At 40.0% G+C, this 25,320-nt stretch overlaps 1 protein-coding gene across 2 annotated transcripts in view; it reads left to right on the plus strand.

Moving 5' to 3' along the window:
• The window catches only part of plcl1 (phospholipase C like 1), a 177,695-nt gene that overhangs the window by 72,238 nt on the left and 80,137 nt on the right, over window positions 1-25,320 (plus strand). The gene's annotated exons all lie outside the window — the stretch shown is intronic.

Genomic DNA, 25,320 nt, shown 5'->3' on the forward strand with positions numbered 1-25,320 from the left:
AATTATAATATGTACACACACACACACACACACACACACACACACACACACACGCATGCACGCACGCACGCACGCACGCACGCACACACACACAATATATATATATCTATCCATCAATATATATATATATATATATATATATATATATATATATATATATATATATATATATATATATACAAACCCTGTTTCCATATGAGTTGGGAAATTGTGTTAGATGTAAATATAAACGGAATACAATGATTTGCAAATCCTTTTCAACCCATATTCAGTTGAATATGCTACAGAGACAACATATTTGATGTTCAAACTGATAAACATTTTTTTTTTTGCAAATACTCATTAACTTTAGAATTTAATGCCAGCGACACGTGACAAAGAAGTTGGGAAAGGTGGCAATAAATACTGTCAAAGTTGAGGAATGCTCATCAAACACTTATATGGAACATCCCACAGGTGTGCAGGCTATTTGGGGACAGGTGGGTGACATGATTGGGTATAAAAGCAGCTTCCATGAAATGCTAAGTAATTCACAAACAAGGATGGGGCGAGGGTCACCACTTTGTAAGCAAATTGTCGAACAGTTTTAGAACAACATTTCTCAATGAGCTATTGCAAGGAATTTGGGGATTTTACCATCTACGGTCCGTAAAATCATCAAAAGGTTCAGATAATCTGGAGAAATCACTGCATGTAAGTGATGATATTACGGACCTTTGATCCCTCAGGCAGTACCGCATCAAAAACTGACATCAGTGTGTAAAGGATATCACCACGTGGGATGATATTACGGACTTTTGATCCCTGAGGCAGTACCGGATCAAAAACCGACATCTGTGTGTAAAGGATATCACCACATGGGCTCAGGAACACTTCATAAAACCACTGTCAAGAACTACAGTTGGTCGCTACGTCTGTAAGTGCAAGTTAAAACTCTACTATGCAAAGCCAAACCCATTTATCAACAACACCCTGAAACGCCGTTAGCTTCGCTGGGCTGGAGATCATCTAAGATGGACTGATGCAAAGTGGAAATGTGTTCTGTGGTCTGACGAGTCCACATTTCAAATTATATTTGGAAACAGAGGACGTGGTGTCCTCCAGAATAAAGAGGAAAATAACCATTCGGATTGTTATAGGCGCAAATGTCAAAAGCCAGCATCTGTGATGGTATGGGGGTGTATTAGTGCCCAAGGCATGGGTAACTTACACATCCGTGAAGGCACAATTAATGCTGAAGGATCCATACAGGTTTTGGAGCAACATATGTTGTCATCCAAGCACCGTTATCATCGACGCCCCTGCTTATTTCAGTAAGACAATGCCAAGCCACGTGTTACAACAGCGTGGCTTCGTAGTAAAAGAGTGCGGTGTACTTTCCTGGCCCGCCTGCAGTCCAGACCTGTCTCCCATCGAAAATGTGGCGCATTATGAAGCGTAAAATACGACAGCGGAGAGCCCGGACTGTTGAACGACTGAAGCTCTACATAAAACAAGAATGGGAAAGAATTCCACTTTCAAAGCTTCAACAATTAGTTTCCTCAGTTCCCAAACGTTTATTGAGTGTCGTTAAAACAAAAGGTGATGTAACACAGTGGGGAACATGCCCTTTCCCAACTACTTTGGCACATGTTGCAGCCATGAAATTGTAAGGTAATTCTTATTTGCAAAAAAATAAATAAAGTTTATGAGTTTGAACATCAAATATCTTGTCTTTGTAGTGCATTCAATTGAATATGGGTTGAAAAGGATTTGCAAATCATTGTATTCCGTTTATATTTACATCTAACACAATTTCCCAACTCATATGGAAACTGAGTTTATATATACATATATACATATATATATATATATATATATATATATATATATATATACATATATATATATATATATATATATATACATACACACAGGAAAAAACAGAGGGTATTTCAGTCCTACAAGCCTGTTTCGCAGGTTTCCCTGCTCTTCATACATATATATGTACATGTATATGTATGTACATATATACATATACAGTGTATATATATAAAAATATACATAAATACGAATATATATACATGTATGTATGTATATAGCTGTATACATATATATGTACATACATGTATATGTATAAACATATGTACATATATATGTATTTACATATATATACACATACAAATATACAAATATATATATGTATATCCATATATATGCATATAAATGTATATGTATATATATATACGAATATATATTTATATATATGTATATATGTATTTATATAGATACATACATATATGTATATACATTTATATGTATATACATGTATATGTATATACAGTACATATGTACATATGTATTTACATATATACATACATATATAACAATATATATATATATACACATATATACATATATATGTATATATATACAGTATATCATATATATATATACGGTATATCATATATATATATATATATATATATATATATATATATGTATATATATATATATATATATATATATATATATATATATATATATATATATATATGTATATGTATATATATATGGTTACTTTGTATGCAGTTGGCTTTTTTTCATCCCAATGCGGCCCTCCAGTGGGGTTTCACGGTGGCAGAGGGGTTAGTGCGTCTGCCTCACAATAAGAAGTTCCTGCAGTCCTGGGTTCAAATCCAGGCTCGGGATCTTTCTGTGTGGGGTTTGCATGTTCTCCCCGTGAATGCGTGGGTTCCCTCCGGGTACTGCGGCTTCCTCCCACTTCCAAAGATGCACCTGGGGATAGGTTGATTGGCAACACTAAATTGGCCCTAGTGTTTGAATGTGAGTGTGAATGTTGTCTGTCTATCTGTGTTGGCCCTGCAATGAGGTGGCGACTTGTCCAGGGTGTAACCCGCCTTCCGCCTGATTGTAGCTGAGATAGGCGCCAGCGCCCCCCGCAACCCCAAAAGGGAATAAGCGGTAGAAATGGATGGACGGCCCTCCAGTCAAAAAGATGTAGTTTCTCAGTGCTGCTTGAGTGATTGCCAAGCACCAAAGTGCGAAAAGTTGCCAACACGGCGTGACGTTATGCGCAACCCAGTTACCGAAACATGGCACCGTTGGATTTTACATGAATTGGTTCGTGTTGGAGTGACGGGATTCGGTCGAGGACAAAAAATGTTGTCGTCCATTTTTTATTATCATGCCTTGACTCCCTCCAGGTTTTTGATTGGCTCCAGCTGCCATAAATGTAAGACGTTTTTGTTGTTTTGACTCACGCTCGCGTGATAGCCGGCTGATGCATTTTCCCAAGATTACCTTTAACATGCATTGTCTCGCATGTACTTTTCTACTTTGCCATTAAAATTGAATGTGAGCATCAAGCAAGAAACACACAAACTGTCACACAACACAAACACAACTGTATGTTTTATTTACACTCCATGTGCAAATAGAATCCAGTAAAGTGTATTGAGAATTTGTAATATGACAGGTGGATATAAAAAATCCTGTTTTTATGGTTAATTTACTCTAAATTTCTACTGTAATTTTTCTTTTTTTTAAATAGGTTATAAAACTGTAGAATTGAAGACATTATCTGTAAATAAACAAACTGCCTGTATATGTAAGAGCATATACCTCTATATAACAGGCTACAAATATTTTTCAACTTGAATATAAAATACACACATAAATATTAAAAAAATAAGATTTTCCTTAAAATTACATATAAAACTGTTACATTGTTAAACGGACATAGACTTTTATATAACAAGCTACATATTAAATGAAAGTTAATTACTGTAATTTTACATGAATTTGAAAGTAATTTGAGAATACAGAAAATTATATGTATTATTAATATGGTATTTTTCTGTAAAAAAATAGAAATATACATAGTTTGTCATTACTGGCATATCACTTAAAATAACAGGCAGTTTGTTTATTTACAGATAATGTCTTCAATTCTACAGTTTTATAACCTATTTAAAAAAAAAGGAAAAATTACAGTAGAAATTTAGAGTAAATTAACCATAAAAATTGGATTTTTTTTACAGTGTACATTATTCAAAAAAGACATCCTCAAAAAGGACGACAGAGTTTTCTAATCACGATAACCTTCAGCCGTCACTCAACTCAAATGAACCGGGTGAGGGAATTGAACGTTCATGTGAAAATCCATTTACAGCTGTGGCAAAACACACACACACTCCCGATTCAATGTTTCCATTCACTGCACGGTTAGTTAACTTTGCGCATAAATCACACACTCATGACACCTGGCAGTTGCGTAACTCCGCTCCCAATCAGATCGCATGATCTGGTGCCATGAATGCGGCTAATGATCCGCCGGCATGCTGGCGGCAGATTAACTCAATAGATTACTGCGACAGGCGGCCGCGGCCTGGTCGGCGCTAATCCAAAGCGCTAATGTGTATGACACTATGTCGTGGAGAACAAGTGGATTTCGATAATAACAGTAAAAAAAAAACATGTCGCATTGCATTGATATTCAGGTTAAGGTCATCAGATCTAACGTGTCGATGCTAATCCATGTGTGTGATATCATTAACACTAACCACTGACAATCCCACTTCTGACGCCATTTGTCAAGTAGAAGCCACATTGACCACTTTGTCTATCGGGGTCTAGTTCATCCATTACACTGTACAATGACACCAAAGAACCACAACGTTCCCCAATCCAGGTGTCTTAACCAACTTTGTGGTCAATCTCGAAGAGGTCACCTGTCCTGAGGAATCTTTCGACAGGCCACGATGACATCCCGCCTCTGACACCATTTGACAAAACACCTGTAGGAGGTTAGCCTAATTAAAGGTACACCATTTTCATCATCGAAGTGCCTCACCCATCTCCAACGCCACATGTCTCATCAGTTCTTCCCACAGCAGAAACAACTCTCGCACTTCTGGCACCATTTGACCCCCAATCATCCAAGTGACTTACCCATTACGGACATACCCTGTTCACCTGGTCCTACCTGCCTTACAACTGACAACTTCTGCCTTACATCTTCAAAACCATCCTGCTTCTGACACCATTTGACAAACAACTCTGAGGAGTACCACCCTTAACCTGACTGAAGGCCCCCCCTCCAATCATCCAAGTGCCTTACCCATTACAGACATACCGTGTTCCCCTGGTCCTACCTGTCTTACAACTTACAACTTCTGCCTTACATCTTCAAACCATCTTGCTTCTGACATTTAAAGGCTAGAGTATACAGATGACTTTTAAGGTGAGACTTAAATGCTTCTACTGAGGTAGCATCTCGAACTGTTACCGGGAGGGCATTCCAGAGTACTGGAGCCCGAACGGAAAACGCTCTATAGCCCGCAGACTTTTTTTGGGCTCTAGGAATCACTAATAAGCCGGAGTCTTTTGAACGCAGATTTCTTGCCGGGACATATGGTACAATACAATTGGCAAGATAGGCTGGAGCTAGAACGTGTAGTATTTTATACTTAAGTAGTAAAACCTTAAAGTCACATCTTAAGTGCACAGGAAGCCAGTGCAGGTGAGCCAGTACAGGCGTAATATGATCAAACTTTCTTGTTCTTGTCAAAAGTCTAGCAGCCGCATTTTGTACCAACTGTAATCTTTTAATGCTAGACATGGGGAGACCCGAAAATAATACGTTACAGTAATCGAGACGAGACGTAACAAACGCATGGATTATTATCTCGGCGTCTTTAGTGGACAAAATGGAGCGAATTTTAGCGATATTACGGAGATGAAAGAAGGCCGTTTTAGTAACGCCTTTAATGTGTGACTCAAAGGAGAGAGTTGGGTCGAAGATAATACCCAGATTTTAATACCGAGTCACCTTGTTTTATTATTCTGTTGTCAAATGTTAAAGTTGTATTATTAAATAGAGGTCGGTGTCTAGCAGGACCGATAATCAGCATTTCCGTTTTTTTTTTGGCGTTAAGTTGCAAAAATTTAGCGGACATCCATTGTTTAATTTCATTAAGACACGCCTCCAGCTGACTACAATCCGGCGTGTTGGTCAGCTTTAGGGGCATGTAGAGTTGGGTGTCATCAGCATAGCAGTTAAAGCTAATACCGTATTTGCGTATGACGTCACCCAGCGGCAGCATGTAGATGCTGAAGAGTACAGGGCCAAGGATCGAACCCTGGGGAACTCCACACGTTACCTTAACATAGTCCGAGGTCACACTGTTATGGGAGACGCACTGCATCCTATCAGTAAGATAAGAGTTAAACCAAGACAGGGCTGAGTCTGACATACCAATTCATGTTTTGATACACTCTAATAAAATATTATGATCGACGGTATCGAAAGCAGCGCTAAGATCGAGGAGCAGCAACATAGATGACGCATCAGAGTCCATCGTTAGCAATAGATCATTAGTCAATTTTGCGAGGGCTGTCTCAGTCGAGTGATTTGCCCTGAAACCGGATTGAAAGGTTTCAGATAGATTGTTAAACGCTAAGTGTTCATTTAGCTGCTCTGCAACAATTTTTTCGAGGATTTTTGAAATAAAGGGAAGGTGAGACACCGGTCGGTAGTTTACCATGAGGTCAGGATCGAGGTTAGGTCTTTTAAGGAGAGGATGAATAACCGCTCTTTTGAATGCTAGGGGAACAGTGCCCGAGGAAAGTGATAATTTTATAATATTTAGCACTGATGGACCTAATAATACAAAAAGCTTCTTGATAAATTTCCCAGGAAGTGGGTCAAGTAAACATGTTGTTTGTTTTATTCCATTTACACGTTGTAACAATTCTTCTAGTGTTATTTCATCAAAACGAGAGAAACTATTTTGGATATTTGCAGTATCCGCCGTATATACAGTCGTATCTGTGTTACTATAACCCAGTTGTAGCTGGGACGCATTGTCTTTAATCTTCTTTCTAATAAGTTCAATTTTCTTATTAAAGAACTTCATAAAGTCATCTGCCTAATGGGTGGAGCTACTGGAAGGAGTCCCTTGTTGGGTTAGCGATGCTACTGTACTAAACTAAAATTTTGGATCGTTTTTATTAATGCGGATGAGATTTGAGTAATAATTAGTTTTAGCTAAGGTAAGCATGCGTTTATAAGTTATTAAACTATCACTCCATGCTTGATGGTGCACCTCAAGTTTAGTCGTGCGCCATTTGCGTTCCAGCTTTCTACATAATAATTTCTGAGCTCTAGTTTCTTCAGTAAACCATGGCGTACGCCTTTTTGGAGCCTTTTTTAACTTCAGCGGTGCTATACTATCAATGGTTTCGCGCAGGGCGTTGTTAAAGTTGTTAGTGAGGTTATCAATAGAGCCCACATACTTTGGGAACGGTGCCATTACCGAGGGCAGTAGGTCAGCAAGAGTCGTCGTTGTGGCAGCATTAATGTTGCGGCTGCGATAGCAGTTTTTATTATTATTAGCTTGCCGAACATGAGTCTGAACTTCGAATTTTATAAGGTAATGATCGGACATTACTTTAGTATACGGGAGTATCATAACTTTGGAAACGGTGATACCTCTGACAAGCACTAGATCTATCGTATTACCGCTGCGATGCGTCGGTTCATTTATTATTTGTGTGAGACCACAGCTATCAATTATAGTCTGGAGCACTACGCACGGTGGGTCCAATGGGGTATTCATATGGATATTAAAGTCCCCCATTATAATTATATTATCGGCGTGTGTCACTAGATCAGCAACAAACTGAGAATTCACTAATAAAGTCCGAATAGGGCCCTGGGGGGCGGTAGATAACGGCCAGGCACAGAGGCAGAGGTGTGGCAGACTTCATAGAAAGCACCTCAAATGATTTACATTTATTATTTAAGTTAGGACTAAAGTCAAAGTTTTCGTTGTATATTAGTGCGACCCCCCTCCCCTTTTAAGGGGACGGGCAATATGCGCATTCGTATAGTTAGGAGGGGATGCCTCATTTATCGCAAAAAAGTCGTCTGGTTTAAGCCAGGTTTCGCTAAGACCGATGACGTTAAGGTTGTTGTCTCTAATGACCTCATTAACTAATAACGTTTTGGGAGACAAAGATCTGATGTTTAGAAAGCCCATATTATAGGTAGTGGGCTGTTTTAAGGAGTTGTTGATAAAATTATCCGTAGTAACAATATTAATAATGTTGCGTTTATTATGCGCAGTGTACTTAAAATATTTACGACCATATCTAGGAATTGATATGACGGGAATTTTCAGATTGTCTACTTGGTGCTGCGATAAACTGAACGCATCATAATTTGCCACCTCAGTAGAACGCATGTCTAACTCTGACGTAGTCATAGTCATAGCAGAAAAAACATTTTGTGAGTTGTGTATTATTCTACGAAAATTGCTATGTGTACAGGGATCATCCAGCCTGGCGCTGGCTAGTTCTAACTTAACTGACTCCATACCCAGGCTAGCAGGCTCTGTAATTGCCTGTGACCGGGCTTGCTCTAGTGCAGTTAGTCAAATGTGGCTCAATGCGAAATCTATGTTCCGAGACAAGAGGATAGCGCCTTCCTGGTTAGGGTGAAGGCCGTCTCTCCTCAGCTAGCCAGGTTTGCCCCAGAAAGAGGGCCAATTATCAATAAACGTAAATCCCTGTTGTCTACAGAAGCTATCCAGCCACTTGTTAAGAGAGACTAATCTGCTATATCTCTCATCATTGCCTCTCCCAGGCAGGGGGCCAGAGACAATTACTCGATGCCTGGACATCTTTCTGGCGAGATTACAAGCCCTGGCTATGTTTCTCTTTGTAATCTCTGATTGTCTCATCCTAATGTCATTGGAGCCAACGTGTATTACTATATTCGCATAACTAGTGGTGCGGTTAGCCTGCCGTACGTGTTTACTAGACCTGTTGCGAGTTAGCTCCCTAAGATTAGCTTCAATGTCCGGTGCTCTGCCCCCGGGAATACACTTAATTGTGGCTGGTTTGCTAAGCTTTATGTTTCGGGTGATGGAGTCCCCTATGACTAAAGTGTGGTGCCCGGTAGACTGGGGTGTAGGACTAGCTAAAGGGCTAAATCTATTATGCGTCTTAACCGGTACACCGTAGCTTGTAGGCCGCTTAGGGCTGCTACAAGCTGGGCTAGTTAGCTCGCTACAGCTAACGCTAGCAGATGTGTCCGCAACATCTAAAGTTACGAAATTACACTGCTCTAACTGGTGGACACGGCTCTCTAGCAAAGCCAACCTATCCATGAGTAAAGTGCACGAAGCGCAGGAAGCCATACTCACAGAAACTTTCCGTCGCCGAGTGAAGTGCCAGCTGTCTTCGGGAAGTGGTGGTCACGGTGGCGGGGGAGTAGCTTCCTTCAGACCGGCGCTGCCTTTCTCCGCTAGCCTCGTTAGCTTAGCAGCTAGCTAGCTGAGGGCGGAGTGGTGAGACAGAGATCGGGTGATTTGCAAGTTAAATTGAACTATTAAATATGTTCGAGAAGTTATTAATAAAGCTGCAAAACAGTTAAAATCACACAGATAGAACGATACTTAGCTTTTTTGCAACAAGAGCAGTCAGCGAAATGAAGAAGAAGAAGAAGAATTCACACAATAAATAGAAGAACAAGAAGAACCTGATGACCACCCATCCCACTTTTTCATCATTTGTCTTGTGTTTTTTGGCTCACATTTTCACGATGGCTTAACTCATCCCTGATGAACTTTCATGCCTCATGAATAAACGCAACTTTGTGACACCATTAAAAAAAAACAACAACCTCCGATTATAAACACTCAACCCTCAACCTGTCACATTCCAGGCATCAAGGTGTCGCACTTATATTTCCAAGATAACCTGTTCTACAGGCTCTTGGTGCCTTACCACTGTCCATCGTGCATTGGACCCAACACATCTGCTTTTCTGCCTCACATCTTCACAACCATCCCTCTTCTGACACCGTATGTCCTGAAATTCTGAGGAGGACCAACCTTTCCACTTTGTCATCGCCTGCCGTCTTTTCTGGTGTCTATTCAGTCTTACATCTTCTCAAGTCCTTGAATAAATTCCAACATCCCCTGTCGCATGGATCCTTCCTGCTTCATAACGGACCATCACATTTCTGACACCATTTGTGGGTCAACGCTGAAGAATGGTAACTCAATAAATGTACCACATTCCAGTCGTACAATTGTTCTCCAACATCAGCTATCTCAAAGCTCTTTGCTACCTTACGTATGACAATCCTGCTTCTGACATCATTTGTTACATTTTCTGTTATTTTTTTCTATTTCCCATTTTCACAAACATTACATGTCTGACACCATTTTTTTTATTTTATCTTCTCTATCTAACATCTTCGCTAGTGCTCCACCCAAAAGTCCTTCCTGCCTCAAAAATGAGCATCCCGCTTCTGACACCGTTTGTCTTGAAATTCTATGGAGAACCACCTGTCTCACTTTGTCATCGTCTGCCATCTTTTCTGGTGTCTATTCTGCCTTAAATCTTCTCAAGTCCTTGAAGAAATTCCAACATCCCTTGTCGCATAGATCCTTCCTGCTTCATAACGGACCATCACACTTCTGACACCATTTGTCATTCAACTCTGAAGAATGGTACCTCAATAAATGTTCCCTTATTCCGGTCATACAATTGTTATCAATCAATCAATCAATGTTTACTTATATAGCCCTAAATCACTAGTGTCTCAAAGGGCTGCACAAACCACTACGACATCCTCGGTAGGCCCACATAAGGGCAAGGAAAACTCACACCCAGTGGGACATCGGTGACAATAATGACCCAGTGGGATGTCGGTGACAATGATGACTATGAGAACCTTGGAGAGGAGGAAAGCAATGGATGTCGAGCGGGTCTAACATGATACTGTGAAAGTTCAATCTATAATGGATCCAACACAGTCGCGAGAGTCCAGTCCAAAGCGGATCCAACACAGCAGCGAGAGTCCCGTTCACAGCGGAGCCAGCAGGAAACCATCCCAAGCGGAGGCGGATCAGCAGCGCAGAGATGTCCCCAGTCGATACACAGGCAAGCAGTACATGGCCACCGGATCGGACCGGATCCCTTCCACAACCTATATTATAGGTAGTGGGCTGTTTTAGGGAATTTTTGATCAAATTATCCGTAGTAGCAATATTAATAATATTGTGTTTATTATGCCCAGTGCATTTAGTATAATTACGACCATATCTAGGAATTGATACGACGGGAATTTTCCGATTGTTTGATTGTTGCTTTGATAAACTGCACGCATCATGGTTAGCCACCTCAGTAACGGGAATTTTCCGATTGTTTGTTTGTTGCTTTGATAAACTGCACGCATCATAGTTAGCCAACACATGTCCAACTCTGAAACACTCAAAGCAGAAAAAACTTGTTCTAATTTAACTGACTCCTTACCCAGACCAGTAGTCTCGCATCTTCCATTTAAATCCGTCTTCAGGATGGAGTGAAGTGGTGTTCTATGGGGATTAGCCTTCTGCTTTGTTTTTAGCCCCGCTCGACATCCGCGTTTCCGATCACACCGCTGGCGTCTGCTCCGTAGACGGCCCCCGCTGCTACTATACTCCCCTGCTTCACAGGCCGCTGGATGTAGCCGTTGAACTATTCCCATGCTAGTTAGCAAGTCTAGCACGCACGCGTCTTATCAGTCCAAAACGGCCCGATATGTCCACATCCAGAAGTGTCTGGCGGTCGTACGTGATCACAGAGTGACCACGATGTGAACCAGCCATGAAGTTTGCAGAATTGACCGGTATTTCTGCCAAATGTTCCATCTTTAGCAAGAGCCCCTCGATGTTGCAGCCCGTCCGGGCGCCGCCATTTTGGAACCAAACATTATCGTTATCAAACATCAGCTCTCTCAAAGCTCTTTGCTACCTTATTAATCACAATCCCGCTTCTGACACCGTTTGTCAAATTTTCAGTTATTTTTTTCTACTTCCCATTTTCACAACCATTACATGTCTGACACCATTTTATCTTATCTTCTCTATCTAACATCTTCGCTAGTGCTCCACCCAAAAGCCCATCCTGCGTCAATAAAGATCATCCGGCTTCTGACACCGTTTGTCCTTAAATTCTGTGGAGGTCCACCTGTCTCACTTTGTTGTCGTCTTCCATCTTTTCTGAGGTCTATTCTGCCTTACATCTCCTCAAGTCCTTGAATAAATTCCAACATCCCCTGTCGCATGGATCCTTCCTGCTTCATAACAGACCATCACATTTCTGACACCATTAATGGGTCAACACTGAAGAATGGTAACTCAATAAATGCACCCCATTCCAGCCATCCAAATGTTCTCCAACATCAGCTGTCTCAAAGCCCTTTGCTACTTTACAAATGACAATAACGCTTCTGACATCATTTGTTAAATTTTCTGTTATTTTTTACTACTTCCCATTTTCACAAACATTACATGTCTGACACAATTTTATCTTATCTTCTCTATCTAACATATTTGCTAGTGCTCCACCCAAGAGCCCTTCCTGCCTCAAGAATGATCATCCCGCTTCTGACACCATTTGTCCTTAAATTCTGTGGAGGACCACCTGTCTCTCTTTATTATCGTCTTCCATCTTTTCTGGTGTCTCTTCTGCCTCACATCTTCTCAAGTCCTTGAATAATTTCCAACATCCCTTGTTGCATTGATCCTTCCTGCTTCATAAACGGACCATCGCACTTCTGACACCATTTGTGGATCAATCCTGAAGAATGGTAACTCCATAAATGTACCCCATTCCAGTTGTACAATTGTTCTCCAACATCAGCTATCTCAAAGCTCTTTGCTACCTTACGAATGACAATCCTGCTTCTGACATCATTTGTTACATTTTCTGTTATTTTCTTCTATTTCCCATTTTCACAAACATTACATGTCTGACACCATTTTATCTTATCTTCTCTATCTAACATTTTCGCTAGTGTTCCACCCAAAAGCCCCTCCTGCCTCAAAAATGAGCATCCCGCTTCTGACACCGTTTGTCATTCAATTCTGTGGAGGACCACCTGTCTCACTTTGTCATCGTCTGCCATATTTTCTGAGGTCTATTCTGTCTTACATCTTACCAAGTCCTTGAATAAATTCCAACATCCCCTGTCTCATAGATCCTTCCTGCTTCATAACGGACCATTGCACTTCTGACACCATTTGTCGTTCAACTCTGAAGAATAGTACCTCAATAAATTTACCACATTCCAGCCATCCAATTGTTCTCCAACATCAGCTGTCTCAAAGCTCTTTGCTACCTTGCGAATGACAATCCCACTTCTGACACCATCTGTTAAATTTTCTGTTATTTTTTTCTACTTCCCATTTTCACAACCATTACATGTTTGACACCATCTTCTCTATCTAACATCTTCGCACCCACCCAAAAGCCCCTCCTGCCACATGAATTACCATCCCGCTTCTGACACCGTTTGTCTTGAAATTCTGTGGAGGACCGCCTGTCTCACTTTGTCTTTTTGTGCCATCATTTTTGTTGTTTATTCTGCCTTACAACTTCTCAAGTGCCTCAACCATTTCCAAAGTCCTCTGTCTAATGAATTCTTTGTGCTTCATAACGCACCCTCGAACCTCTGACACTATTTCAGCCAGCCAACTGTTCTCCAACATCATCCGTTTCAAAGTCTTTTGCTGCCTTATGTCTGACCATCCCGCCTCTGACACCATTTGTTATATTTCATCTAATCTCACATCTTTATGAGTGCCTCACCCGAAGGCCCGTCCTGACTCTCGAATGACCATCCCGCTTCAGACACCATTTGACAAAAGGACTAACCTAAACTGGATTCCAAGTGCTTCCAACTGCTTCCACTGACCCTTGTGAAACAGATGTGGGTACATGTGATCAGATTGTGCAGGTGTACCGAATGTTGTGTCTCCCGAGTGTGCATTCCAACCCAGGAATGTTCTTTCATTCTCCTAATGTGACTTTTCCTCATTCCCCTTCAGCCTTTGCTCCACTTCCCTCATCTCCATCTGCTCTCAGACTTTCCCTGCAGGCAGCGATCAAATCACAGTTGAAGAATCCAAACAAGCTGGGAAGCGAGTAGGGGCGGAGCCTAGAGGCAGCCATGGGATTAGAACTCATAGATGCCCTCTTGGGCCACAGGCCCAGTGTTGTATTAAAGGCTTTGCGACGACGTGCTCATAGTTTCCTGGATGGCGTCGTGCACGGTGATGTTGACGTGAAATATGCCACACACACACACGCACGCACGCACACACACGCGCACACACATACACACACACACACACTGGATTAGCAGCATGAAGCTACAGCATCCAATGTTCCCTACCGTCCAAGGCCCTCAGGATCATAAGCATCCAGGCGGGTCGCACTCGGTCCACCTAAATACTTGTTGACCTGCTTTCGCTAAGCGCGCTTGTCCGGCCCCGTCTGGACAACTTAATGAAAAGACCATTTTTTTCTAGGACGCCAACGAGAACACATATTGGAAATCCATACCTTCGTGCAGCTGTGGTGGTTATGCCGATACGTTTACCTCGCAAGCAGATCGCCATCAGCACCCGTGTCGTCTTCCAGGAAGTTGTCCGGCTCGATAGTTTCACTTGAGTTTTATTTACATCAGCGAGTTGCGTCTTGTGACTGCAAAGCCACCGATCAATAATAAGCAAAGGAATGCTTTCAACCAGCAGAATGCTAATTTTCTTATGAATTGATTAATGTGGACCCCGACTTAAACAAGTTGAAAAACGTATTTGGGTGTTACCATTTAGTGGTCAATTTTACGGAATATGTACTGTACTGTGCAATCTACTAATAAAAGTCCCAATGAATCAATCAATCAAACACGTTTTTTACGCTGAATGATTTGTTTTCATATATTACACAGCTTTTTATACAACTTTTTTAGTCCGATCCAATACCTATGTCAGAGCCTTCAGTATCGGCCTATACCTGACACTGATATGAAACGATGTCAGCATGAATTCTCCATATTTTATTTCGTAGTGTGAAATGTTATAAAAAGTTTGGTATAGGGAAAATAATCAAGCAGAGAACAATGGTAGGCATTAAAAAGACTAACATATTTATTACTGGAATCTGTGTAATTCTGGTAGGAATTTTGTGTGAATGCAACCGCTGCAATACAACTGAAATGCATGAATGCAATTAGCATGCTGATGTTTGCATGCTAGCAGGCTAACGTTAGCATGCTAACACTTAGCTAGTGTCACAAATCAAGTTGTATGTCTCGGATGTAAACGGTTGTAAAATGAGCTAAAAAATTAGCATCTTCATGTTAGCATGCTAACAGTTAGCATTTGTCACATACCAAATTATATGACCCTGAGGTAAAGGGTTTCAAAATTAGCTAAAAAAAAAGTTAGCATGCTAATATTAATATGCTAGCATGTTTAATGTTACCATTTTAACAATTAGCATGTGTCACATACCAAGTTATATGACTGGGGTAAACGGTTGAAAAATTTGCTAAAACAAATTAGCTTGCTAATGTTAGCAGGCTAGCTTACTAACACTTAGCATGTGTCACATACCAAGTTATATGACTATATGACTCAAAAGTTATATATATATATATATATTTAGGTAATATGACTCTGGTGTAAACGGTAGCAAAATGAGTTCACCATTTTTGAGCAGGCTTACGTTAGCATGTGTCACATACCAAGTTATATGACACTGGGGTAAACTGTTGCAAAATAAGTTGAAACGTTTTTTTTTGCATGCTGATATTAGCATGCTAACACTTAGCATATGTCACGTACCAAGTTATATGACTGTGGGGTAAATGGTTGCAAAATAATCTCACAAATGTTAGCATGTCGAAATAAAGCTGCTAATAATCCTTTCGATGCAGCTGCACTGCAAAAACTGAAATCTAAGTAAGATTAAATATCTGAAATAAGGGTGATATTTTCTTATTTTCTGTCTGATAAGATAATTCTTCTCCCTTAGCAGATTTTATGTTAGTGTTTTACTTGTTTTAAGGGTTTTGGTCCTAAGTGATCTCAGTAAGATATTACAACTTGTTGCTGAGATTTTATGACCTATATTGAGTAAAACATGCTTGAAACTAGAAAATCAACTGATGCAAAGTGTCATCAACACTCACAAGTATGAAACTACTTTTTTAAAGTAATAATTTCTTACTTCTAGCATGAAAAAAAAATCATGATGCCGAGCGCTTATCATTATGTCAAGATAATGGCACTAGCATTTACTTAATTTGGCTTCACAGTGGCAGAGGGGTTAGTGCGTCTGCCTCACAATACGAAGGTCCTGCAGTCCTGGGTTCAATCCCAGGCTCGGGATCTTTGTGAATCCGTCGGTTCCCTCCGGGTACTCCGGCTTCCTCCCACTTCCAAAGACATGCACCTGGGGATAGGTTGATTGGCAACACTAAATTGGCCCTAGTGTGTGAATGTGAGTGTGAATGTTGTCTGTCTATCTGTGTTGGCCCTGCGATGAGGTGGCGACTTGTCCAGGGTGTACCCCGCCTTCCGCCCGATTGTAGCTGTAATAGGCGCCAGCGCTCCCCGCGACCCCAAAAAAGGGAATAAGCGGTAGAAAAAATGGATGGATGGATTTACTTAATTTAAGAATATTTTTCAACATATTGAGCAAGTGCACTTTTCTACCAAGAAAAGTGCACTTCTTATTAGTGGGAATATACTTATTTTAATTTTTTTTTGGGTTCATTGAGGGTATCTTCAATTAGGGTATCTAATTTTACTTGTTTTGGAAAGTCTTGACAAGCCAAATTCTCTTATTCTATTGGCATATAATTATGCTTAGTTCAAATAAAAAAACCCAAATTTTTGTATTTTATTTTCTTGTTTTTGAACACTCACTTTTTGCAGTGTGCTGCCATATTGTGGTGTCCACAACAAAAAGAAAAAAGACAGGAAGAGGTTGCCTTCAGCCACGGCTCTGAATGCCAGTGTTTTCTCACCCAGCGCTTTTTGAGTACTTTTGCTTGTACTTGAGTCAAATGTCTGAAAGCAATAGTACAGTTCCAGCAGAATATTTATACATACTCCAGTGTCATGTCCGCTTTAGTACAAGGAGAAGATGGAGGCCTTCCTCCACTCAAGAGTCAGGAAGTCAGGCCTCACATCCTCCCCGCGTGTTTACTTTCATTCGCCCTGGCCATCGCGTCACCGTCCTTGCTCAGGCTGTGCGGACGTGCTCGTGTGCCACTGAAATGTGCAGGAAGTACGCTTCTCCTCATATTCATGTCACAGGATGTCCACAACAAGTCTTACAAGAAGACTTAGTGGGGAGGGTTTGTGTTTCATGAGGTCAGAGGTCACTGGTGTTTTGGCACCTGCACCCTTTTTAGACTTTGTGTTTGAATCCAATGTACATACTGCAAATATTTATTGTACCTTATTTCCTTGAATTGCAGCCGGGGCGCTAATTGATTTAAAACCTCTTCTCACTCCTGCGCTTACCAAAGGCATGCGGTAAAAGTAAGCATGCGCTAATTATTTTAAAACCTCTTCTCACTCCGGCACTTACCAAAGGTATGCAGTGAAAATTTGAGTGTGGTGTAAGCTTGGACCTTAAAACCTACTGAATAGCTCTTAATCTTCATCCGTTTATGTGATTTCTAATTACCGGTATTGAAATCAGCCTCCTTCATTTTGAAAATGATGACAGGGGAAGTGTCACTCGTGACGTCACGAGTTTGACCAGGCGGTAATACTAAGCATGCGCTAATTATTTTGGGAAGCGAGTTTGACCCGGCAGTAATTCAAGGCAGGCGCATACTATATGCCCTGCGTCAATTCAAGGAAATACGGTATGTCCTTTCACTCCCATGTTGATTTTCTGTGTCGGCAAACATACATCCAAGGAAGATTTTATCCCATTTTAAATATCCATTAGTTTTTATCATGTAGTTTTACATCATTTGTATTATTTATTCCCCAAAAAGTTTTAGTTTTGTCTTTATCAACGATTAATTTTAACTTATTTTTTAATTCTGTTTTTTTTTTTAAATTAAGTTTTTTTTCTCTTTTACAAAAATATAGACTGTGTGTATTAAATAAAATACATGCATATGTATTTATGAATGTATTATACGTGCGTGTGTCTGTCTATATTTATATATGTATATGTGAGTGTTTATATGGTTTATATGTATATATATATGTATACAGCATATATACATGGACATGTATATATGTGTATACATATGTAAATACAGTATATATGTGTGTGTTCGTGTGTATATATATATTGTATAACATATATACATTGTAATATACACACTGAATATATATACTGTACATACAAACCCCGTTTCCATATGAGTTGGGGAATTGTGTTAGATGTAAATATAAAAGGAATATAATTATTTGCAAATCCTTTTCAACCCATATTCAATTGACTGCACTACAAAGACAAGATATTTGATGTTCAAACTCATAAACTCAATTTTTTTTTGCAAATAATAATTAACTTAAAATTTCATGGCTGCAACACATGCCAAAGTAGTTGGGAAAGGGCATGTTCACCACTGTGGGCTTCACGGTGGAAGAGGGGTTAGTGCGTCTGCCTCACAATACAAAGGTCCTGAGTAGTCAGGGTTCAATCCCGGGCTCGGGATCTTTCTGTGTGGAGTTTGCATGTCCTCCCCGTTAATGCGTGGGTTCCCTCCGGGTACTCCGGCTTCCTCCCACTTCCAAAGACATGCACCTGGGGATAGGTTGATTGGCAACACTAAATTGGCCCTAGTGTGTGAATGTGAGTGTGAATGTTGTCTGTCTATCTGTGTTGGCCCTGCAATGAGGTGGCGACTTGTCCAGGGTGTACGCCGCCTTCCGCCCGATTGTAGCTGAGCTAGGCACCAGCGACCCCCGCAACCCCAAAGGGAATAAGCGGTAGAAAATGGATGGGATGGATGTTCTTAAATTGTTTGACTATTTGCTCACGCAGTTGTGGACAAAGGGGTGTACCTCACCCCATCCTTTCTTGTGAAAGACTGATCATTTTTTGGGAAGCTGTTTTTATACCCAATCATGGCACCCACCTGTTCCCAATTAGCCTGCACACCTGTGGGATGTTCCAAATAAGTGTTTTATGAGCATTCTTTAACTTTATCAGTATTTATTGCTACCTTTTCCAACTTCTTTGTCACGTGTTGCTGGCATCAAATTCTAAAGTTACTGATTATTTGCCCCAAAATTTTTTTATCCGTTTGAACATCAAATATGTTGTCTTTTTAGCATATTCAACTGAATATGGGTTGAAAATGATTTGCAAACTATTGTATTCCGTTTATATTTACATCTAACAATTTCCCATCTTATATGGAAACGGGGTTTGTATATATATATATATATATATATATATATATATATATATATATGTCTTGATTGGATTATCCAGAGAATAGTGCTCGATACCGTGGTCGAGCGTAATATGTAGGTGTGGGAAAAATCACAAGACTACTTCATCCCTACAGAACTGTTTCATGAGGGGTTCCCTCAATCATCAGGGAACTATATATATATATATATATATATATATATATATATATATATATATATATATATATATATATATATATATATATATATATATATATATATATATATATATATATATGTTTATAGATTCCATTATAAGAATGATTGATATTAATAATAAAATACACATTTGTTTTTGTTTATTTTCAAACATTGAATACAATTTTTATTATTTTTGTTTTTTCCTTTTTTCACAAATATATAATATACACAGTGTGCATGTTATTAAAATGTATATGTATATATATATATATATACAGTATATACACATTTGTTTTAATGTATATATATAGTATAGGTTTACATACGTATACAATGTGTATATATACACTATATTTTCATATATGGATGTATAATTTCGCCACATCTAGTGTCTGTGTGTGACAATCATTGGTACTTTAACTTAATACATATAAAATTAAATATGATGTATTGTATTGTACATGTTTTATATAATTAAATGAAGTATCTAGTAGTTATATTAAAGAATACATAGCATAAATATATATAATAAATGTATATGATGTATGTAGTTATTGTAAATATTTTATGTTTGTCCAGTTAAATTGTCGTTATTTAATTGTTGTTGAGGATACATATTCTTTAGTCATATTTAAATATTATATTACTTAATTATAAAGTGATGATGCTTTTACTTTAAAAAAGCATTTAATTCCATTTGGAAAAACGTGTTATTTCTTTGTACTTGTCATACATTTTTGACTATATTATTTTCTTTATTTTATGGGAAATTCAGCTGCTGACACCTGTAAGAATTTGTATTAGCTATTAGCGGGGGACCAGTAGTTTGGGGAGGAGGGGGTTGTCACAAGTGACACCTCGTCAGCGTATCGCCGATGAAGGCCATGGTGGCGTTTTCTCGCCCAGCAGAGATGGAGCTGCCAGTTAAGGTCAAAATGATGGAAGTGACATGCAGGGGGACTGCTGCACACTCACAGCTGCGACTGAAATGTTTGTACGCTGGATCTCCCTCTAGCTGTGTACCTAATATTTAGTCCAGTGTTTCTGCTCTTCCGTGGGATTTTTAACCGTAAAATTGCTCAGTTACACCATCTTATTATGATTCAAATTTTTTTCCGCTGCTCTTTTGCTGATGTTCCTGCTTGGGATTTCCAATTAATCCAGTGGTTAAGTCCCAGATGTTGAAAAATGAATTGTCCATGTCATAAAATGCCATTTTCATGCCAGGCTTCATCCAAACTGCGTGTTATTAGACTTTGACACTCACACTCCTTTTCTCCTTAAATCCACAAAAACTATGGTCCCACTTTGGAAAAGTCTGGCTTTGAGCCGCCGGAATAAGGATGAAAGGAAGATGGAGAGAAAACAAAAGGGTCTAAGAATTGAAAAAGGGGATTAGTTAGTGAGTGAAAGCCAACACACGCCTTGTCAATCGTCATCACTCGTCACATATCAGCTTGTTATTTATTTACAAATGCAAAAAAACCCCACAAACTTCCTGCCTGGGCCTCACAAAGACGACTGTGATTCGAGCACGCCGCTAAAAATATTTGACCTGTCTATTTTTGAATGCAGCCATGTCAGTCTGTGCAGGAAGTGCAGCCAATTACTGTACACTCCGCCCTTTGCTTTCACTGGTGCACTTTTGCAGCCAGCACAGGGAAGGATGGAAATGATCAGTTCCGGGGTCAAACTGTCACCGTCACCGTAACATTTTACCATCACTCACTGTCATAAGTGTAAAAATGAATAGTCTGCAAACTAAGGATGTTTTTCGATTAAGTTTTTTTTTTTTATGCTGCCGATTTCAATACCGATCATCCATGAGTGAGACCACATGCAGCAACTGTCATAAAAAAAAAAAAAGAAAATATCAACACAATATTTAAACTCATTCTTTATTGTCTTTCATCATATACAATGGTTTCATCAAAACAAATTCAATACTACACAATATCAAAATTAAACTAGAATTTGCAATTCCGGTAGCATGAGTGGAAGTGAAATGCTTGAATGTCCAGGGTGAGTGGAGTGTGTGGATGTAGGAACGGTTCGAATCGGTTGAGAAATGTGGGATGTGCAGTATTTCGTATAATGCCCATTCATTGTCAATGGGGAGGAATTCCCAGTAATTCCTGGTAATCAGGAGATTTTTGGAACCCAAAAACATCCTGGCCTCAATGTCCATTACGAGTGGAGTGTGTGGATGTTGGAACGGTTCAAATCGGATGAGAAATGTGCGATGTGCAGTAGATCGTATGATGCCCATTCATTGTCAATGGGAAGAATATCCTGAGAAAAGGGGGAATTTTGGGAAAGGGAAAACATGTTTTGCATTTTATACAGCGGAAGAGTAGTGTGAAAAGTTGGAATGGGGTTTAAAAAGTTTGGGCATTGTAGAAGATTTGAATAGGAATTTTCTGGAAATTTGGGTAACTCAAGAAAACCGGAAATTTTAGAAAATATTGATACTAGCACAATTGTTGTAGATCAGTGTTTCTTAACCTTATTGGAGGTACCGAACCCCACCAGTTTCATATGTGCATTCACCGAACAATACTTTAGTGAAAAAAAAAATGTTTTTTTTTTTCTCAAATTCAAGAAAAGGTCATGTTTTTTTTACTTGTGCACAAAATGAACCGTGCATGAACATCACCTTGTTCAAAGAACAAAACCAACACAGTGCATGAACTCAAAAGAAATTAAACACCTTACACACATTACCATGAATTGATTCACTTGGACCCCAACTTAAACAAGTTAAAAAACTTAATCGGGTGTTACCATTTAGTGGTCAATTGTACGAATATGTACTGTACTGTGTTAACTGTACTGTTTCATGTAATGTATTCTCTTCCTTTGCAATCTGCTAGTAAAAGTTTCAATCAATCAATCAAAAAACCTGCAAATTAGATGGAAAATAAGAGGGAACATTGTTTGGGGGTGTCCATAATACGCTGACAGGGAGAAGTTTTTATTTACACGGTAAGTCGGATGTGTCTTTACCTCCGTGGCGGAGACTCCGTCGAACCCCTGAGCCCGACTCACCGAACCCCTAGGGTTCGATCAAACCCAGGTTAAGAACAACTGTTCTAGATGATACGAATGGCTTGGTGTTGGAATTTTTGGAATCGGTTGAAACATTTTGAAATAGTAACAGTTTGAATTAAGAATGAGTATTTCGTAATTCCTGGAGTTTCGGTAAAGCCGGTAATTTGTACAAAAAAAAAAAAAGTGTGTTTGTTGTCTCAACTAAGTGGAATGTTTTAAAAGCCGGATGGTCAAAAACGGTTGAAAAATGTGGACTATGAAAACTTTCGAGGAAGAGGCGAACAAGGGGCTTTGGAAAACCGTGAAATCTAGGAATTCCTGGAATTTGTTTGAACTTGGAAAATGTTAGTTTGATTGTTTAACATAAATAAATAAATAAATGATAAATGGGTTGTACTTTGACACTACTTCCACATTTACCCATTCACACACATATTCACACACTGATGGAGGGAGCTGCCATGCAAGGCGCTAACCAGCACCCATCAGGAGCAAGGGTGAAGTGTCTTGCTCAAGGACACAACAGACGTGACAAGGTTGGTACTCGGTGGGGATTGAACCAGGGACCCTCGGGTTGCGCACGGCTGCTCTCCCACTGCACCATGCCGTCCCATGAGTGGCGTGTGTGAATGGTGGAACGGTTCGAATCGGTTGAGACATGCGGGATATGGAGATGTTTGTGTTTTGCCCATTCATTGTCAATGAGGAAACATTCCTGGTAATTCCGGGCAATCAGGGAATTTTTGGAACTTTTTTGGAACTGAAAAACATGCTGGCTTCAATGTCCATGCCGAGCAGAGTGTGTGGATGTTGGAACGGTTCAAATAGGTTGAGAAATGTGGGATATGCAGTAGATCGTGTAATGCCCATTCATTGTCAATGGGAGAGTATTCCGGGAAAAGGGGGAATTTTGGGAAAGGGGAACATGTTTTGCATTTTATACAGCGGAAGAGTAGTGTGGGTGGATGGTTGAAAAGTTGGAGTGGGGTTTAAAAAGTTTAGGCATTGTAGAAGATTTGAATGGGAATTTCCTGGAAATTTGGGTATCTTGAGAAAACTGGGAATTTTAGAAAATATTGATACTAGCACAATTGTCCTAGATGATATGAATGGGTTGGTGTTGGAATTTTTGGAATCGGTTGAAACATTTTGAAATAGTAACAGTTTGAATTGAGAATGAGTATTTTGGAATTCCTGGAATTTCGGGAAAGCCCAGAATTTGTACAAAAAAAGAATGTGTTTGTTGTCTCGACAGGGCTTCACGGTGGTAGAGGGGTTAGTGCGTCTGCCTCACAATACGAAGGTCTTGAGTAGTCTGGGGTTCAATCCCGGGCTCGGGATCTTTCTGTGTGGAGTTTGCATGATTCCCCGTGAATGCGTGGGTTCCCTCCGGGTACTCCGGCTTCCTCCCACTTCCAAAAACATGCACCTGGGGATAGGTTGATTGGCAACACTAAATTGGCCCTAGTGTGTGAATGTGACTGTGAATGTTGTCTGTCTATCTGTGTTGGCCCTGCAATGAGGGGGCGACTTGTCCAGGGTGTACACTGCCTTCCGCCCGATTGTAGCTGAGATAGGCACCAGCGCGCCCTGCATCCCCAAAGGGAATAAGCGGTAGAAAATGGATGGATGTTGTCTCAACTAAGTGGAATGTTTTGAAAGCGGGATGGTCAAAAACGGTTGAAAAATGTGGACTGTGAAAACTTTCGAGGAAGAGGCGGACATAGGGCTTTGCAAAACTGGGAAATCTGGGAATTCCTGGAATTTGTTTGAACTTGGAAAATGTTAGTTTGATTGTCCAACATGAGTGGAGTGTGTGGATGGTGGAACGGTTCAAATCGGTTGAGACATGCGTGTAGTGCATTGTCAATGAGGAAACATTCCTGGTGATTCCGGGTAATCAGTGAATTTTTGGAACTGTAAACCATGCTGGCTTAAATTTTCACTTTGAGCGGAGCGTGTGGATGTTGGAACCTTTCAAATCGGGTGAGAAATGTGGGATGTGCAGTAGATCGTATAATGCCCAATCATGTCAATAGGAAGAACATTTCTGGAAAAAAACGGGAATTTTGGGAAAGGCAAAACATGTTTTGCATTTTGTACAACGGAAGAGTAGTGTGGGTGGAAGTTTGAAAGGTCGTAATTGGGTTTAAAAATTTCGCAAAATTTGGAGAATTTCGGACATTGTAGAACATTTGAATGGAAATTTCCTGGAAATGTGGGTATTCCTGGAAAACTGAAAATTTTAGAAAATATTGATACTAGCACAATTGTTCTAGGTGATATGAGTGGCTTTGTGTTGGAATTTTTGGAATCAGTTGAAAAATGTAAGTTTGAATTGAGTGGGTATTCCGGAATTTCTGGAATTTCAAGAAAATCAGGAATTTGTACGGAAAAAAACTTTCTGAGAAAAAGGAGTGTTAGCGCAGCGCTAATGAAGAAGGAATGCTAACATGGCGTTAGCGTCACAACGTTAGCTGTGCTTGAGTAAATGGAATCCAAAAAAACCCAAACAACTTCAGTGTAGCTAGTTAGCATAAAAATTCCTAGCTCCTCCACCTCGGCCCAAAAGTACTACAAAACAGACCTTGGGGACGGCGTGGCGCGGTTGGGTGAGTGGCCGTGCCAGCAACCTGAGGGTTCCTGGTTCAATCCCCACCTTCTACCAACCTCGTCACGCCTGTTGTGTCCTTGAGCAAGACACTTCACCCTTGCTCCTAATGGTTCGTGGTTAGGGCCTTGCATGGCAGCTCCCGCCATCAGTGTGTGAATGTGTGTGTGTATGGGTGAATGTGGAAATAGTGTCAAAGCGCTTTGAGTACCT

Source organism: Nerophis ophidion, linkage group LG19 (genome assembly GCF_033978795.1).
Source record: "Nerophis ophidion isolate RoL-2023_Sa linkage group LG19, RoL_Noph_v1.0, whole genome shotgun sequence".
NCBI classification, from domain to species: Eukaryota; Metazoa; Chordata; class Actinopteri; order Syngnathiformes; family Syngnathidae; genus Nerophis; species Nerophis ophidion.